Source organism: Apteryx mantelli, chromosome 3 (genome assembly GCF_036417845.1).
Source record: "Apteryx mantelli isolate bAptMan1 chromosome 3, bAptMan1.hap1, whole genome shotgun sequence".
Taxonomy (NCBI): domain Eukaryota; kingdom Metazoa; phylum Chordata; class Aves; order Apterygiformes; family Apterygidae; genus Apteryx; species Apteryx mantelli.
In genome coordinates, this window is record NC_089980.1 from 137,544,059 (window position 1) to 137,561,622 (window position 17,564).

Genomic DNA, 17,564 nt, shown 5'->3' on the forward strand with positions numbered 1-17,564 from the left:
AAGAGACGTCCCAAAGACTGCCATGAGATATAACGATGTCTAGATGATCTGAGCCGTAACCCAGTCGTACCTTTGCCTAGACAAAAACGAAAGCCAAGTTCTCATCTCCACCTGCTGATACGTGTCCCATGGGCACCAGCGATGCGGGACACACGAAGTCCTTATGACTTGGTTACTTCTCAACGATCAGTCTTATTTACTTGCTTATAAAAAAAATGAGCTCAAGGACCTTGATTTTCTCTTCTCCACATTACAGCTTCAGTCCCCGTTATGTCCAGGTGGGTATAGCCATAACTGCAGATCCTCAACCTGCCTAAAACAGTGTTGCATTCAGAAACTCGGTAAATGAATGGGAGGGAGGAGTAATGCCTTCCCCCCAAAGGATGTTTTGTTAATTAAATTAGCATTTAAATAGCCAGAGCTAATCTGGGAAGTCAGCCCCTCATTACAGTAACTAGGAAGGGGGAAAAGAGCTCTGGACAATTCCCTACAAGACCAGGGAGTTAAGTTGGCATTTCGCAAACTGCTTGCCCGGCCTGTCCCCCTCAATGTGAATGCTGCCAGCCCCCCCCTTTCCTCCCAGCATAATTACCATGTCCCAGGGCTGTGAATGGAAACAATATCCTCCCTCCGAGCTGTGCCCCTCCGGGGAGATGCTTCCCACAGCTCCCGAGCATCCGAGCTGGGGAAAGGCCTGGCCGAGGAATTCGCGGCAGGGCAGTTACGCCCGGCGTCGCTTTTGCCAGTGCGAGATAAGTCGCATTACTGCAATTCGTGGCAGGAGACGGTGGCGGTGGCGGCGTAAAGGAAATGTCCCCAGGCATCAGGGCCTGTAGCCGGGAGGAGTTATTGCTCCCGCGCATGGATGAGACTGGAAAGGATGTCCAGGTGGAGGATAGTTTTTGGGGAACTAACTTTGCAGAAAAATAGCAGTGATTATGTAGAAGATGGGGGACTTTGAAGTTTCTCTTTTGCAACTAAAACAGAACTGGGGCTGAAAGGGAGATTTTTCTGATTTTTTAAATAAATTCTTCGTTCCAAGTAGAAAATGGAGGCAAAGCTTGTAAAAATTAAACACTTGCACTTGCTATTGTCCATGTGCTTAAAATATGCTGGAACCTTTTTCTAACAAAGAAAGAGCTGGAACACAATCCTTTCCCAAAGAATTTACTGTTTAATTTTACATATAACAAATAATGGAGGAGAAGATGCAGAAGGATGCCTAGGAAGGACTGCATTTGGGTCACACCTGCTATCGACAGCGGTATGCACATCTGGCAAGTGTCCCTGCATTTATTTAAACCAGATTCCAGGTGGCTCAACCCCATGTCAAAATACTTCAATTTGCTGCTCATTGTCCTCAGCTGTAAAGTGGGGATTATATATATATCTCGGCAGCAAGGTACTAAGTTTCAGAAAATGCTGCTGTGGTTTGCTGAGGCCTCAGCTGGAAAATACCACAAGTTCAAAGCCCGGTTTCATCCTTTAATCAGATCTGCAAGTTCACAAGTGCAAGAGCCAACTGTGTAGCCTGAGCGTGCGGGACGTCCCGCCTGTCCGCCTCGGAGCACGGAGCCGTACGATTCCCGCGGCGCAAAGCTGCGAGGCTGCAACGCCCGCCCGGCGTGCCAAGGATTCGGTGCTTTCCGCTAGTATGTGCAAAATATCCAGCCTCATTTCGAGGCTTTTGCCACCCTGCTTGGCCTGACCTGCTGCATTTTTTTTTTCTCCTCTCCCCTCTAAGATAATTTCCTACCCTGGTGCTCATTTGGGATGCTGTGGCTCTCTCCTTGAGAATGTGTCAGTTAAATGCCAGCTTTATATTTGTGTTCTTTCTACCTTGACAAGATATTCCTCGGGTCAGGCAGGCATGAAATGATACATCATATATCGAGTCCAATCCTTCTGGGCAAAAAGTGCTGCCTACTAAAGTCTTATCTTAAAACCACTCGGAACTGTGGGTGTTTTTTATTTTATTTTCCTTTTTCTTTCTGTCACTCTGTCATAAAGCCTTGTCCCTGTTTTGGCATTGAAGGGCTGAAGGATTACAGTTCTGAATATTTCTTTTCTGCCCTTACTGAAATCTGCCCTTTCGAACGACACAGAGAGAATCCTTGTTTTGAACTCAAATAGCAGCTACCAGGTTATTCAACCGTGACCATTTAAATGAGCTTTTTGCATCTTTGGGTTACGGTTTCGCTCTTGGTCCTCGCAAGCGGTGGATGCGGTTGAACACTTGAGCTGTCTAACGTGGATAAATCCTAATATTGTTCAGCCCATCTCCGATTACTGCTATTGAGCTCTTCTAATGAACTGGCTCCACTAAGCGGAGTGCAATGGACCAGTTAACAGCATGATTGCTGCGTGGTGACGGACTACGGGAGATTTGCTCCGCGAAGTCGGAGCCCGGCATTAGCGCGACCTCACTCTGTACGTTGGGTTAGAGCTCGCGATCCCTAATGTGACGTGTAACGCGATTATAACAGCTGGAAATCGCACAGACGAGCAAAGCGACGCCACGATCGCCTCGCTCGTAGAGGAAAGCTTGTAGGGACGTGAGGTCTTCAGCCTCAGCCCCGTCTCTTCCCAGCAGGTATACGGCAAACGATCAGTTTTCAGACTTGCGGGTGATGCGGCTATTCTCTATCAGTGAGAACTTTTTAAAGTTTCATGTAAAGTTATTAAATAAGCATTACTGGCCACCATGTCAAACATTACCATGTATAATTAAATAATCCCATCTTTGTCTGAACTCCTCCCACCGCCCAAAAAAGGAGGAGGAAAAACCTATTTCTAATTTTCTGCCTTTACTACAGGAGAAACGATTTGGTGACAGAAGTCACTGTTTTGCTCACGGGCTTGCAGGTGAACAGGGGAGGGAAAGGAGGCAGGAGAAAGGAGTTTAACCCTGAAAGCAGCGTGAAAAGCTGTTCAGATACTGCTCTGCCCTCAGAACAAAATGCTGATATATCCCCCCAAGATGGCAGCAGGAATAGCCCCCGCTGGGCCCCCGCGTGCAGGCCGGGGGCTGAGCTGCGACGTGGGTTACCCAGTGGACTGGCGGCAGGGCGTGAAGTGACTTGGAGGCCCTGAGTGCCACCCGGACCCTGAATGTCCGCTCCCTGCCCGACTCCCCAACCCACAAAGCAGCATTTTGGGGCTCAAACCCCTCTTCCTAGGGGACTACATATCCCAGCATGCAATGCTTCCCCCCGAGGCGAAGGGCGCAGGCAGGACTACAACTCCCGGCGTGCAGCGCGCCGCGCCACCACCCCCCGCTCCGGGGCGAGCCGCCGCGCTGCACGCTGGGGGCTGTAGTCCCGCCGGACGTTGGTCACGCACGGTGCCTCCCTCCCACCGCCCCCTCGGTTTCACACCCCCACCCTCCCCGGCGCTCCTCCCCGTGCCGCCGGCTCTCCCCTCCGCAGACGGAAGCCGAGGAGGGACGAGCGAGCGCCGGGGGGGAAGGCTGGAGCGGCGCGATGGGGGACTCCAAAGTGAAGGTGGCGGTGCGCGTCCGCCCCATGAACAGGCGAGGTGAGCGCCGCGAGCGCGCGCGCGCGCCCCCTCCCCTCTCCCCCCTTCCCCCCCACGGCGCGCGCGCGCCGCTGGCGGGTCGCCGGCGGGCGGGAAGGGGGGGGAGGGGAGGGGGCTGTGGTGGGCGTGAGGGGAGCGCGGGGAGGGAGGCGCCGCGGTGCGTGTCGCCGTGGGCAGCGGCGTGTCCCCGCACCGCGGGTCTGTCGGTGTCCGTGTGCGTGCGTGGGGGGTGTGTGTGTGTGCGCCTAGATATATGTATTTATGGGTATGTTTGCGGGGGAGGCTGGGCTGCCCCCCAGCAAGCAGCTGTCTGCGCCCTCCCCCCCAAAAAAAAACCCTTCCTCACCGCTGACCCCTCTTTCCCTCAGCTCGCCCCCATTTAAGCCTCTTTTTTTCCCTCTTTTTTTCTTTTTTTCCACCCTGCTCCGCACCTCTTGCACCTGTTTTACAGCCGGGCTGTGCCCGGGTCCCTCCTCCTCCTCCCAAGGTAGAGCTCTTCCTTCTTCCTGCTCTGTTTTTTTTTTGGGAGGGGGTAAATCCTCCTTTTCCCATATTTTTTCCCCCCTCTGCGTGGTGTAAGCCCTCTTCTCGCTCCTCAGCGATCGAGGGGGACGTAGTTCACGGAGGTTTTATAAGGACAAAACAAACGAGAAAACGTGGAAGAGGAAGCGTGAACTGACAAGCAAAGTTTTGTTTTTTGGTTTCTTTCTTTCTTTTTTTTTTTTTTTCCCCCTCAGCGAAACTTGCCTCAGGGCTTATGTTAATCGTACCGTGGTCTGAGCATCTGTTTTAATGTTTATTACTTTTCTTAATTAGAAAAACTTGCCCGGGATTATGGGGAAATGAGTATGAAAAGGGAAACATTGGCAGGGAATGAGGAGGTAAAGAAGGCGGCAAAAATCCAAGAAATCTGTGGGGGGGTTTTTTGTTTGTTTTTCCCACGTTCCCACAGAGGTATGCCAATAATTCCTTTCGGGAAGAGGGGATAAAGCGAAGGCAGTTTAACAGCTGAACCATAAGGGAGGAAAGAAACGACCCCCGATATTTTCTACGTGATCTGAAACAAAATAACTCTTTAATTTTCTTCAGTAAATAAGAAAAAAAAAAGTTTAAGCTTGTTAAATAAGGCATTTCCAGATCTTCTGAAATAAAAGCAGAGGAATGTCAAGCTAAGTTCACGAGAGGTCTCAAGTCCCACACCCAAAATAGAAGAGATGGAATTGATGCCCTTATAGCCTGGTGGGTTAGGGTAATCGAGGGCATTTTGACCCAGGTTCAAATCTGCATTTTGTCAGGTTTCGGGCAGCAGCTCCCAACCTGCAGGAGGACCCACGTCCTCCTGGTGGAGAACAGGTGGGAGGAGTAGGAGGGTTACAGCGAGGAGGACGCGGTGGTAGCTGGGATGGAAAGGCCCTTGCTTCAGTGCTAGTCGTGGGCTTTCCTCTTGCTCGTGTCCCCTTCCTGTCGGAGCTTGTTTCCTTGGCTGTGACCCGGACACCTCCTGGCTGCTTTGGGCTCATTACTCTTGGGATTATGGAATCGTACAATAACTGAGGTCGGATGGGACCTCTGGAGGTCTCCAGTCCACCCCACTGCTCGGAGCAGATCAAATTAGATTGGGTTGCACCGGGCCTTCTCCAGTCAAGTTTTGAATGTCCCAGGGTGAATAACGCACCTCTCCCTCTTGGCAGATATTCTGCATATGCTCAGCCCCTAGCCATGCACTGGTCTTCCAGTCCAGACCAGTCCATGTACTGGTCTTCAGGTTGTTTCCAGGTAGGGGCTGACTTCAGCAGAAAACGTGTGAGAGGAGGAAGTGATGGAAGTAAGGGGAGGGGGTGGTAAAAACGTGGAATGTTACAGATTTAGAGCAGTGCATCTGTTTGAGACTCCTACCTGGGGAATGCCCTAACAATGAGCAGTACGGATATGGAGGAATGGGAGTGGATATCTTGTTGTCGGAGCTGTTTTATTCTGTATGAACTGAAAAACGTGGAGAATGTCCATAGCCTGGTCGTTAGGAGGCTCCTTCGCGAGTGAGGGATGTTTGAGTTTCAAGTCCTTGCTGTACATCAGAGAGAAGAGGGACTTGAACCCCCTGCTCCCGCACGTAGCTTGGCAATCAGGGCATACCTCCGTGCTGTAAGATCCGTCTAGTGACTATTGAGCGTCCTGGTATTTTGTGAGTGATGCTCAAGTCCACCTAAGTCCAGCCTGAAAGATCAAAGTCTCTCTCATTCCCTGAAACGTAGCCCTGGAATTGTAATTTTTAAGCAGGTTATTTGTCACAATCCATGTGTTTTGGTCAGTTCTAAACAGCTGGTATCTCCATACAAGATTTCTGATGCTCCTAGAATTTATAGTAACAAACAGCGATATAATGCTGAATTACTGAATTAGTTATATTTAAGAATTTGCATAGATGATTTCCTTAAGAATTATCTGATATAAAACTTCTGTGGCTTTGCATTTTTAGTTGGCTTTGAGGCAAGAGGCGGCTTTCTTAGAAGCTCTTTAATAAGCACTTTGTTTTTAAATAACATTATATGAAAATCTGGGTCTTTGGACCTGAAGCAAGTATTTGTTTTCTTCAGGATCGTGAGTAATGCTCTTTCCTTTCTTCTGCACCAAAGGGCTTAAAATTGCAAACCTGTCAGATGGCCACAACTGTCGAAATTTAACCTTTAAACTATTCTTAGTGTTTACTTGTGGTAGTGGTGGTTGGTTGTCTTTAGTGTTTGAATTATGAATTTCTTAAGGCGAGGGTTCACTGGGTTAATAAAAGTGGTATGTTTAACTATTACTAATTTATACAGCTCATAAAAGTATAATAGGTTCTTTGCATGCAAGTTGAAAGGATTTCTGTGTCAAATAGTCGGTTATTTATAGTACTCGCGTTTGAAGGTGATAGTGTAGAGGGTCCTGCTTCAGTGTCGTTTGAAGAGGAAATCTGTAAGGCAAGCTTGTAGCACTAATTTTGCATAGTGAGAGGAAGTTTTCATAGTTCTACCTCAGTTGTTTGTTGCATTTTATTTCGAATTAGGCCCCAAACCTACAAACTGTATGGAAACCATGCTTTTGTAAAACACTTCCTGTGCCACTGCACCTGCGGCACCAGGTCTAAAGCTTTAAGCGCTTCTAAGTAGCAATCATAACTTATTTTTCGTATGCTTTGTCCTTTGCAGACTGGGATCTTGATTAGCAAGCTGTTATAAAGTAAATAATTCAGCACTGTTATATTAAATAAGACTCTTAAGGGCCTTCTGTTTTCTTGGTCTTGTTGCAATATAAGATTTACTAAAAATATTTCCAAGTGCACGGCTTTTTCAGAGGGTTTTTTGATAGCAATCAGTAACTACTTTTGCTATTCTATTTTAGAGTCATTGTGGATTTCCTTTTACGAATATTGTCAGCGTTTGATTGTTTGGTTTCGCTTAGCAGATATTTATTATACATTACACGTAAATGCCGTGCAGAGTTCTTATGTCACCGTGAAGCAAAGCAAAAGTCAGCTTGAAGCTTTTTAATTAAGGTTTGTCTTACTGAATGTTTTGGTTGCAGGTGATATTGATGTACAGGCATCCCATAAGTATAGTGTGTTTAAGTCCATGTATTTCTCTGTGCCTTTGAATCAATTCAGTGTAGCATTACTTAAAGTATAACATTTTTAGTGTTATACTTAGTGGGAAAACATTTTTTACTAAAAAAATACTTCTTACACTCAAGGGTGTGGTCTGACACTTTCAGCCAGTTTAAACTACTGCTCTTGTGCCGCTGCCTCTCACCTGTGTTTTCTCTTTGAACAAGAAAGGCAGAAAACTGACCACAAGAAGTGTGCGGTTCCCTCTTCGTTTAGTGCTTTGAACGGATTTATCGGGGAGCAACGGAGGCCGCAGCGCTGGCGCAAGGTGGGGAGCAGAGCCGTGGGCGCGCTGCTCCGGGATCACAGCCTGCGCCGCGGCAGAGCTGCCAGGTTAAACTGCTCATGGGACTGTGGTGTTAAGGGCCTGTGACTTCCAGTTTAAATATCTAGATTGCCCGTAAATGTGCATTCAGATTTCTGTTGCGTTAATTTGGATATTCATCCAGACTAGTTTGTGTGTTCCAAAAGGGATCCTTTCGTGCTTTGATGATAAATACTCTGTCGCAGGTGCTCGTAAGGAAGGAATTTGCTTCGGTACCTGTTGACCACTGTGTTAGGTGCTAATCTTCTGTCCTCCTCTTTGGAGGAGGCTGCATTTTCACTCCCTTGAAATATTTTTGATTTTTGGGGGAGGGTGGTTCTTGCTTTTTTTGCAATGGAGATTACAACAGAACCAAATCTGTACATTGGAGCTTGTGCACGCAGTCTTATAAGACTAATTGTGGTATTGCAGTAAACGAAATGGCATGTATTTGATCCGGGTGGCAATGTGCAAAACACAAGAATTTTTTTCACTCTTCTCCTTGTGATAAATGAGCGCCTATTTCCTGTCGATAACATACAGAATAGTGCTTGCAGTATGAACACGTAGTAACGCAGAGGTGCAGTGACAAATGGGTAAGGCATGTAAAGTCAGTGTTTCGTCTTGCATTCCTCAGTGATGCAATTGTATTTTAAGACCTCCTAAGGTGTTACGAGCTCACTGCCAGAGAACCTGCGAGACGAGACTGCTGTTCAGGCAGATGGGGAGGCCGCAAAAGCAAACAATTGCGCTAATTACATCTTTAGAGCTAGCCTTAAGTGCAGTATGTGAGATTACCTTGCTGCTCTGGTTTCACGTTCGCTTGATCTTCCTGAAGCCAACAAAAGATGGGATACACTCGCAGTGAATAGTTCTGCCTTGGCTTTTGGTTTGCTAGTGGCAGCGCAAACAGTACTGCGTTTCATTCCTGTTAACTTTGAAGCCTGAAACAAAGCAGCAGCGCAGATTTGCGCGTTGAACTTCTTCAGAGCTCTTTGCTGCATCAAAAAGTTACTTGATTGATTCATTTACGGGTCTTTGTAAGATGAGCCACGCGCGCAGCAGCAGTGACTGTCCGTAAGGTTAATGTCCAGAAACACAGAATGCCTTTACTAAAGCCATTTGGCAAGCTCTCTTCTTGCATTAAACGAAGCAGCAGAAGATAGAATAAACTTTTTACGTATTGGGCAATGTAGTGTTAACAGTTGAGGAGAGCTTGCCTGCGTTCGGTGTGCTCATGAGGTTGAGTTGACTTACGCTTCATCATCCAGATTAGATAGTCTTGTGTGCCCTTCCAGCTGCGCTCATGCATATTTAATGATCTTTAATTGCTGCAAACTGAAGATTTCATGAATGATATTTGCACAGTTTATGGGTAGCAGGGAAGCTTGAGAGATGCCTTCTTGGACTTCATGCTGGTAGACAGAAGGAGGAGTCAAATTGTTGTATTTTTGTCCAGAATGGTTAAGTTACTGTGGCTTTAAATTAATGCCCTGCAAGTGCTATTGCTCTCACTGTGTTTTTTCCTTTAAGCTTTACTTCTTAGCATTGTCGTTTAGGTGTAAGTTAGTTTAACTTGCTCTTGTACGGTCAGTTAGTTTTTCCCTTGTTTGTTTTGGCTTCTATATAGCAAAGGGCAAAGAGAAAAGTCACTTTAAAGCAACAAACATTGGCAGGGAGACCCGAGGACATGTTATATTTGAACTTGCTTCCAGCTCTTTTTTATTAAAAAACAAAACAAAACAAAAATAAGCCTTTTTTTTTTGTTTTAGTTGCTGTTCCTTTAATCTGTGTGTGATAAATAAGCTTTTAAATATTTTTGAAATAACGTTTAAACATTTCTCAGTGTTCCTGCTACTTGCTTTTCCAAACTGAGAAAGGTACAATAAACTGACTGTACTTTCTTTTTCCATGCAACTTTAAAGCTGTCACGCAGTACGTAACAGCGCAGCGTTCTGGTTCTAACCTGCAAGGGAGTGTTAACCTCCTAAAAATCTACTGGCAATTTAAAATATAACATTTCTGTCCTCTCAATCTTTACGGGAGATCATTTTGAGCTTCTGTATTTTTGGCCGATTTTGACTTATGAGCTTGATATATCCACTTTAAAATTTCACTTTTTTTTTTTTAATATATATATACATCTCAGTTAGCTTTTGTGAAACTGAGAACAGCCGTACTGGTTCTCGCTAACAGTCCATCTAACCTAATGTGCTCTTCTCCAAGAGTACCTTAGGTGTCAGTGCAGCTGCCCTAACCTGGTGCTGGGATCAGGAGAAATTCGTCACAAATTTTGTTTGAGCTGGGTGATAACACCAGGTTCGCATCTTTATTTCAGTGGGATTTGTGCTCAAATAGTATTTGAAAGGGCTGAAGAACTGTCAACCCTGAGAAAGAAGAGCTTGAATTGAAACCCAAGGGGAAAAAATTAGGTGGAAATAAAGGCTCTGGATGAAATGGGAAGTGTTTTCCCTTAATTCATCTTATAAAATGTGAAAAGGTAGAACGTATAAAGGGGAACATGTGGAAGGTTAAAGACATTACAACAAATATTTCAGTTACCCTGGCTGTTGGTCTAAAGGCTGTTATGATGCCGCGGACCTGACTAACCGTTTAATTGTAGACGAGCTTATCTTTCATTTAAAGATTACTTCAAACTGCTGTGTAAAGCCTATCAACTGTATCAGATTGTTTGGTTCTGAAATATAGTAGCGTTAAAGGTGCGATGACTTTTCATGATAGTGTTCGAAAAACCTCCAAGATCCCTGCATGGCAATTCAGGTATTTTTGTTAGGCCGTCGATGCCTCTGTTCTTGATTGCGTACCCGTACGGGAGAGAGTTGGGTGTTCCCACCGTCGCTGTCGTCATATGCAGCTGATCTATGAAGATGGATCCGTAGATAAAGGTGGAGGTTTTCTAAAGCTGAAGTTGTCCAACATTTTTGTCACTTCTCTCGCCTTCCACCGGGATTCAAATATACTGATTGTTTCTGCCCCAGAGCTGTTTAGTACTTAAAGTTTTACCTCGGCTAGCGTTTCCCAACGCTGTTGTGGAAAATCTGCTCTGCTGGGTTTATGTTTACCAGGTGCCTGACTGCTGTTAGGCAGGGAATGTGACCTGCTGCCTGTCGCTGGGAATGCACCAGCGCTTCGCTAGCCTGCTGCGTCCGCCTTCGTGTGCGGTGGGGCGCTGCTCCCGGCTTGCCTCTCTCCGCTGGCTTTTGCCACCTCGTTTGAAACTCGTTGAGCTTCTTAGGTTAGCGCAAAAACCCCAAAGTGTGTATGGGTAATGTGTTTTATTTTTGTTTGTTTGGATTTTGCACAATGCCTGTAAAGTTTATCAAAGGCTTAGTCCTTTGGGGTCTGCACATGAGTATGGTTTCAGCTAAGATCTGCGCCACTTGAATTCCAATTTTTGTTGTCTCAGAAAAAGTCTTCTTTTGTGAGGAGTTGAGCAATCAAAAGACATGGGAAGCAGGGTGGCCTCCTTCGTTCCCCAGCTTCCAGTTTGACAAGTAAAATAAAAAGTCAGCCTGGAGATTGTCCGTGAGTAGCTTGGACGCGTAGGACCTAACAATTATTCTCAGTCAACCCAGCTTTGCTGGGCTTCCACAGCTATGAAATATAAATATGGAAAAATGACTAAGATACACGCTACCTGTTTATTATGGACATCCCGGTTCTCTTGCTCTGAAGCTCTGAAGGAGGCTTTCGTTCTCTGCAATAAATGTTTCTTGAGATGATGGGAGCTCGAGTTTTAATTTTTCCAAAAGCAATTAGCTGATTAGTTTCCTGATTTGATGAAGCAGATGAATAGTTGATTGTGCTTTTGCTTCGTAATCATTGAAAGTAGAAGCAGGTTAGCAATAATAATAGGAGAGATTTTAAATCTTGTTGATATAATGAAAAAATAGAGCTACAAGATTTGTGATAAATCTCCTTAGTTTAACTATGTCAGTCACTTCTGTCATCTTTTCACTTCTCCTAAATTTGATGCTCTCTGGAAAAAAAACCCTTATGTATGTGTGTAGTGTGACAGAAATAATAATACCAAACCTTGACAAACAAGCCTCTACTGCAGGATGAACTAATTGGCATTTTGGGGATACGCAGGCTCATCCTCTTATCTTGATGCATCGCGGTTTTGTTTGTTGTTCAGGGGCAGCGAGTGCGCTGCTTCCCTAGGAGATGCTTTCACTGGTTTCAGTAAGGGTGGAGTACGTGTGTGACTATATCCAAAAGAGCAGGAGGATAATTTGCCTATGAGGCTAACCTGCTTTAATGCCATTAAAAACTTAACGAGGTGGAAATTATGGTGATAGGATTTTCAGTTGTGGCTAATATAGGATTCATCTCTAAACCCTACCTGAAGCATTAAAGAAAACGGAAGTCAGCCAAAGAACGTGTTTTGTGATGGAGCCAAAATTTGTAGAAAGCATATGATGTGCTGTTAAAACGGAATTTGAACTATTTTTAGGATAAAATGGGAGCTGCCATGTAAATTTTCTTTCCAAGGTAACTGGGATACGTAGCACTAATGCCTTCTAGATGCACACCACAGCTGAGAGACTGAGTGTAACCGTTTCTTGTGGCCTCTTTCATGAGACGCAGTGAGTGGAGGTAGCAGTTCACCTCTGCCAGGAGAAGGCCTCGCTCTTCTGCCTCCTCTCTCCTCCCCCGTTCCTAGACATGCAGGTCTGCTCTCTCCTTTGCGCTGTCTTTGATGCTCTTCAGACCTTTCACCAGGCTGATTTAGCTCGCTGAAGTGTCCAAATACATCGCGTCTTCTGAAACTGCGTCCCCTGTATACAGGGTTCCTACCCAAAGGATTTTAACGTTATCTTTGTGATGGCAGTCAGCAGACAGGGTGTGTTGTACGTGATAAAATGGCTCGAGGAATCTTTCTTCTTTTCTTGTGAGGACGTGAGACTTTAAGGAACTCTTTTATCCTGTCTGTGTGCTTTCTTACAGGTATGGCACAAGGAGAGATTTAATGATTACTAGCAAGGCCTTGAGTTTAGTGCGCAGTCGTGGATGCAAAGCGTGCAATCAGTGTTCTCTCTCAAAAGCTGAAGGTGGAGGATTGACTCAAAAACGTGGCAGAGACCCTACTGCTTACTGCTTGTAAACAGGGTGAACCTCCTTAGGCTTTGCATAAGGGAGGTAGAGTATAAAACCCTTCTTCAGTAGTTGAGGAAAAGCAGGTCACTGCAATCCAGGATGTTAATCACTAACCAGCCTGGCCAAGATAAAGTGGCTTGTCGGATCTGGGAAGTACGAAGAATATAATTTCATCTAAGCAAGCATGCGTTGCATATTAATGATAGGTAAATTGGTTTTCAGGGTGTGGAGAGAAATGAAAATAAACACCAGCCTCTGAAACTTGTCTGTCCGTTCCTTCTACAAAAGCACGCTTTAATAACAGAGGACTAGTTTTGTTCAGAAGGATTTCAGTTTCATGTGACTGCTTGCTGTGAGCGGTAATCTTGAGCTTTGGCTTTCTTTGTTGTGTTTAAAATAGTGAATGACCTATACAATTTCTTACAAAAAATGCCAGAGAGAGAAACTTCCTCTTATTATGTTTTTGGTTTTGTTTTTAAAAAAAAGCCTGTAAGGTGCCACGCAGTAAATGAGGGTCTGTGGGCTTTGCCTGAAAGACCTGCAGTCTGAGTTTGTAAGGCGCCACAAGGTGAAGGAGCGAGCAGAGGTGACAAAGACGGAAAGATCAGAGTTGAAGGAGGACGAGGATTACGATTAATATGATTAGGCCTGGGCATATTTTGGTGATTCAGTTGAGGTGCCGAACACCGTGTGGAGGTTATTCTGTGTAGCTCCTCATCGTCCTACCATGTGACAGCTTTGCCGAGCGCCCCGCTGGGTGTGATTAGCGTCTCATGTATGTAGGTATCGGCGTTCACGTGCACTTTCCCGATTCAGCATCAGGGTGTAAGAGCTTGGGACTGGCAAGGGCTGCTCGGGTCCAGACCCCTGTGTCTGTAGGCAGTAACTTCGGTTGGGAATGGCTGCTTGCTTTTTCTTTTTGTTTGAATATCTGACTCGATTTGGCATTGGGTGGATAACTTGGATGGTTGTCAGTATTATCTGAAGCTTTTATTTTCTTTTCCCCGCCTCTGCTGCTGAGAATTCTCATATATTCCAAATGCTCTTATTACTCATGCTACGTATCCCGTTCCTGAGTGTAACTTGGAAGAGCTGGGCTTTCCGGCTGACTTGGAGGCTGCGGGAAAGGATAAGCCCTTTTCCACACACTTGCACCTAAATTGTGTTTGATGGGACTTGAATTTCACTGAGCATCACACTAGGGGCCAGGAAAACGTGCCGGGAAAAGGGGCAGCTTTCCCTCTGAGTGTGCGAGGCATTGAGCCAGCACCAAGAAGAGCTGTCAAAGTAGTACCATGCCTAACGGTTCCTTCCCCAGAAGAAGTTTCCTACTGCCTTGTACACGTTGATTGTCCTTCGGTAAGGCCTAAGCGCTCTTTCTTGCTTTGAAAAGAGAGCCTGCTTTAAAGCTGGACAAAATCCATCGCAGCAGAGCGCCTCTAGGAGCGGAGCTTGGCAATGGTCCTGTTTCTATTCTGTAGCTGATGGGTGGCTGTCAGACTGCATGAATAAATTTGGTGTCTGGAGGAAGTAATGGTGTGTATAATCCTCGCCCTTTAGGAGCAGCACTTGACACTTTCTCATTTCTTTATAGAGCTCGATCTGCATACAAAATGTGTGGTGGATGTGGATGCAAACAAGGTTATTCTTCACCCTGTAAACACCAACCTTTCAAAAGGAGATGCCAGGTAAGATTTTTGAATTAGGAAGGTCGGGCTTCATAAATTATATATGAGGCTAACTACTGAGAAACGTAGGCTTTGCTAGAGGGCTTTCATTTAAAAACAAAACAAAAAAACATGTTCCTTCTGCAATTTAGTTACCATCAGCTACAAAATAAGGCTGATCTTCACCATGCTGCGAAGATGCTTTGAAAACCTAGTGCTTACTGCATTTTGAAGTGAGCATTTGCCTCCTACCCTAAAAAATGTGTTAGCAATTAATGGGTCTGTGAACTGTTTAATTTCTTTTCATGTGGTATGATGGGTCTGAAAAGATTTAAATGTGCAGGATAATTTGAGCGGGGCAGAGTTTGTCGTTTTGGAATGAAATAAATCTTTAGCACAGTTATTTTCTCATAATGGTCTTGTATTCAGTGTGTAAGAAGGAAAAGGAAAACACACTGGAGAGCTGTAGCTATAGGAGTAGCTTGATAGTGGAGCATTACATGAATCAAAAATACTTGGAAAAGTGGCCTGTTCATGTAGCAGCTGGCATAATTTGCTAAACATTTTAGAGTGGGATGTGAAAAGGCCTGTAACGATTGATAGAGGTAGGGTTGTGACTAGTTAATGTATATATCCCTTGTTTGCAAGGGGAGGACATGGAAGAACATATGCATTAAAAAATAAAACAGGGCTGCAAGAAAAGGCAAAAAATAATACTGGACAAGTACAATTATGATCTGTTTTTTGGAAGAAGACAGGGAAGTGGTCTTAAGGGATGACAGAAGTGAGAGAAATTCAGTTAAATACACTAAGAGCTTTGTTTAAATGTGACATATGGTAGTTTTGTCATGTAAAACTGCACTGTACATCAGTGGTAAGTAAAAGTATTCTTTATCTGATCTCTTATAATCTAAACTTCTCAACCTCCCGGTAGTATTAAATGGAAAAGCAAACGGATGATAAAGTGCAGTGTGTAGTTTCTACTGACTTCAACTGAAAGACTTCTTTTAGTGTGAGTGGGATTAAAGCTTTAAGGAGTTGCTCAAAAGCAAGCAGGCTGCGTGTCGCGGGGTGGTTTTGTTTGTTCTGATATCTGCCGCCTCCAGAAACACGCGGTATTTAGCTCCTGAGTACCTACCTGTGTTAACTCGAGCCTTTAAAACTGCTAAAAATGGCAGGAAAAGGAAATCCTCAAAGGCCCCGCTGGTCAGCTGCATTAAGAATATTCTATTCATCGTTTCTCTAGAGCTAATGAAATGTTGTATGGTTTATACTCACTAGTATACGTTTAAAAAATGTTCATACTTGAGCCATGAGAGAATTCATAATGCAAATCAGACCCCCTGGCAAGGGAGGAATCGGCTGGCAGTTGGAGTGACTTCCCAGGCAGGATGGTGAGCCCAGGGTGAGAAAGCACCGCACCGGACTGGAGAACGCTTCATTTGCATTTTCACAACTGCCCATTGCTAACCTAAGCAGCCAACGTAGTAAATTTATATGGGCTGATTAATAGAAGAGAGAAAAGTGGAGGCCCTTTAACTGCCCTAAAGATTCGTCTGTCTGCAGTGTAACACCCTTGAGACAGGAGGACGTTGAATTGTCTTGGCTTCTGCAGCTAAGTCAGAAGAATCTGAAATACCAGCTCAAGGAAAAGATTGGTTTTAATTTTTTTAGTCTTTTTTTTTAATTTATGCTTTAGTTTGCATGTTTCCAAATCTGTGGTCAGTAACTTTGCCTAATATGCCAGGGTCAGTTTAGGAACTGGGGGAAAGAATTTTAGAACTAGAAACCTGATCGGTCCCATCCCCACTTGTCGTGACCCAGCCCCTCCCTGGCAGGGAGTGACGTTCAGGAAAAACAACTTGCGAGTTTTGGAAAAATGCATGTTTTCCCTCTGCCATCCTCTGTGGTGGAAGCCAAGTTTGGGAGATGGGTAGATTTAAATCAATAGTTTAACGTGCCAATTTGCCTGGGTCACAGAGTTACCGTGTATTTGTCCTGTCTCTGCAAGGTGGTCCTCGAAGGCGAAGGGATTCTTCATTATGTGTTTATCCATCTGCAAAAACTCTCTCCCAGTCGGATCAGTTAAAATGACAAATATCGGAGCTGCTGCTCTCAGTTGTCTCTCAGTTAAGGAGAAGTAGTACGTGGAGTTTGTTACCGATACACCCACCTCTGCCTCTGATTTCCCATGTGACCTTGGGGAATGAATGCATGTAAAACCAGAAAGGTCCACTATCATTATATATTTCGTACTTTCACAGGTATCTGACTTGAAATTTTGGGAACCTGACTTTTGGAGATGGAGAATTCCGTTGACATAATTGCCATTGAAACCAGCTGTGTCAAACTGCGCATTCAAAATTTTAAAAAGTCTTGAAAATCTAGGTGACAGCTGCTCGGCCTCAGCTTCCCCTGCACCTACAACCTGAATATAATATTTGCTCGTTTCTCCAGTGACTTGAGGCCTAATAAATGCCTGTGAAATGCCTGGTCTCAAGAAAGAAGTCTGGTTTTATACGACTTCAAAAATCTTGCATCCAAGGAATGACCTTTCCTGAGAGACGGATACGCAGCCAGTTGTTTTACTGAGCAGTCCTTGTTAGTGCTGTGCAGGTTTCTGTAATCCAATCATGTACAGTAGATCAATTAAAAAATCTATAGGATAACCTCCAGACCGGGTAGGCAGTGCTGCTAACCTTGGGACAACGGGGGGCTGTTGAGTGGTGATTTCTTGTGTTAAAATAGAAATTATACTGCCCGGAAGTGGTCAGCGTTTCTTTAGAGGCTTTCACAAAAATTATTTACTGCAGAGCCTTGAATTTTGTTTCTCTCGGACTTCCCCAAATGCTCCTTTTAAATCAAAATCTCCCCTTCTCCCCTTTCAGGGGTATGGGAACTTTCAGGGATTCGGTGTAAATGAATGGTATCATTAGCCTGCCTTGTCTGCTTTCTTTTGCTTCATGCAGTTGTCTGTTTTCTCTGTTGCAAAGGTCATGGTCAAAGTTTCTTTATCAACACAGGATTAACTGTGTGCTGCAGATTACTCATAACATGATTACTTGGTGGTTAGGGCTTGGAAGAGGGTGTGAACTCATTTTGATTGAAACGAATAGATAAGTCCTACATAAGAAATTGGAATGCTTATGAGTTTTGAAAAATCTGTGAACAGGCTGTACTTACTGCAGGCTATTAAATTTGTACCAATATTTTTATTATCCATTTGCTTGCGCTGTCATTTTAAATCTCCCAAACAAGACACGTTTAAAAAAACTAAAATACTGATTGTTTTTGA

General features: G+C 44.7%; 1 long non-coding RNA gene across 1 annotated transcript in view; it reads left to right on the top strand.

Annotated features, from left to right (window-relative positions):
- The first annotated feature begins 3,444 nt into the window (after positions 1-3,444).
- Positions 3,445-17,564, top strand: part of LOC136991613 (uncharacterized) — a 44,580-nt gene continuing 30,460 nt past the window's right edge. Inside the window, exons 1-2 of the long non-coding RNA XR_010883849.1 lie at positions 3,445-3,537; positions 14,197-14,290. This is a non-coding gene — a long non-coding RNA (uncharacterized lncRNA). The remainder of the gene's footprint in view (positions 3,538-14,196; positions 14,291-17,564) is intronic.